We start from the raw sequence: 1,786 nt of genomic DNA on the forward strand, positions 1-1,786 counted from the left end.
CAGCTTTAATTCCACGCATGCTCTCAGGATACATCCTGATGGGCTGCCAGGCCAGACCAGGCCCCTCACTGAGCCTCTGGGCCCCCGAGGGTCTTCTGTGGCTTATCCATTCAGAGACCTCACCAAGTCCCCTCCGTCTGAGGCCCGCAGGTTCCACCACCCGACCCCCAGGAGGGTGTGAGACCTGGTGGTCTGCTCTGAGGCTCCCCAAAGCGAGCCACACCTGCACACTGACCCAAACAGCCCCCACAGGCTGCCAGGCTTCCGCAGAGATTTACACCCTGTTTCTCCGGGTTCTCCCCTTCCTGGACAACCTCGCCAGCCTCCAACCCCTTCCTGGACAATCTCGCCAGCCTCCACTGAGGGACAGCTCACCCGGTGCAGGCATTGGCAGCTGAGAGAAATCCAAAGTGTGAGACGGCCCGCTCCTTCCTGACAAGGGCCGTCAGCCCCCAAGGCCCAGACCAAGCAGGGGCTCAAGCCCCAGAGGAGCTCCTGAGGCTGGGGTGGGCGCTGCCTCCATGGCATGCCCAAGGGCCCTGCGCACGGCGAAACTGGGGTGCCACTTCCAGGGCAGAGAGGCCCCAGGGCCTCATGTCCCTCGCACCCCGCCCCGCAGAGCCTCCTTGACATCCTTGTTCCTCAAGGTGTAGATGAAGGGGTTCAGCACCGGGGTGACGACGGTGACGGCCTCGGGCAGGTCCAGCGAGCTCTCCACCGAGGTCCTCACGTGCAGGAAGATGGTGGAGCCAAACCAGATGAGCACCACCGTTGAGGCGGGAGGAGCAGGTGGAGAAGGCCCGGCGCCAGCCCCGCGCCGAGCGGATCCTGACGGAACTACCACGAGGTGGGCGTAGGAGACGAGCGTGAGGACGCCCAGCGTGATGACGCAGCAGACCAGTGTGATGACGCAGGCGCCCAGGCTGACGCAGAAGGCGATGCCGAAAAACGCCAGCTCCCCTGCCCGTGTGTCGCTGCAGGACAGCACGATCCAGGGCGCGATGTCACAGAAGTGGTTGATGACCCGTGAGCCACGGAAGGAGAGGCAGCCGATGAGGGCCGCGTGCACGGCGATGGCCGAGAAGCCGCAGAGCCTGGAGCCCGGGGCCGGGAGGCCAGAGAGCCCGGGCGTCATGCTGCTGCCATAGCGCAGCGGCAGGCAGACAGCCAGGTAGCGGCCGTAGGCCGTGGCGGCCGGCAGGAAGTCCTCAGTGCAGCCCGGCGAGAAGACACAGTGCATCCGCACAGCGCAGCCTAAGGAGGCGATGGCTCCGCTGCGCGAGGCCAAGACGGCCCGCATCTTGGGCGCGCAGGCCGCGGTGAACCAGATCTCCTGAAGGAGAGGAGGCAGAGGGAAAAGTGCACGGGCGTCTGCAGGCGCCGGTGTGCCCCGACCAGCGAGAGGATGGCCGGGTTTCCGGCCACCGTAAGCACGTACATGACCGGGAAGAGCAGGAAGAGCCCCACACGCAGGCCCCGGGGCCCCGGGGCCCCGGGAAGCCCAGCAGGATGAAAGGGCCCCCAGCGGACAGGTTCTGCCTGCGGCCCCAGGCCATGACACCAGTCAGGACACAGGCCCCGTGAGGCCAGCAAGAGGGACCGCCAGCCAGAAGCCCTCCAGGGGGCTCGGGAGAAGAGGCCCCCTCCCCGCTCTTGGATCCACTCACCTTGCCCTCTAACCCCAGGGCCCAGGCCGGGCGGGCTGGACGGGACGGTGGGTGGGAAGCAGCCGCTGCAGCGGAGCGGCCCAGAGCGCTGCGTGGACTCGGATCCGGCTGTTTGTCAC

At 67.0% G+C, this 1,786-nt stretch overlaps 1 pseudogene; it reads right to left on the reverse strand.

Moving 5' to 3' along the window:
- Positions 1-592: 592 nt before the first annotated feature.
- Positions 593-1,556, reverse strand: LOC145538381 (olfactory receptor 287-like; annotated as a pseudogene).
- Positions 1,557-1,786: the final 230 nt, after the last annotated feature.

Source organism: Giraffa tippelskirchi, chromosome 2 (genome assembly GCF_054371585.1).
Source record: "Giraffa tippelskirchi isolate mGirTip1 chromosome 2, T2T-mGirTip1v1.2.pri, whole genome shotgun sequence".
Taxonomy (NCBI): Eukaryota; Metazoa; Chordata; class Mammalia; order Artiodactyla; family Giraffidae; genus Giraffa; species Giraffa tippelskirchi.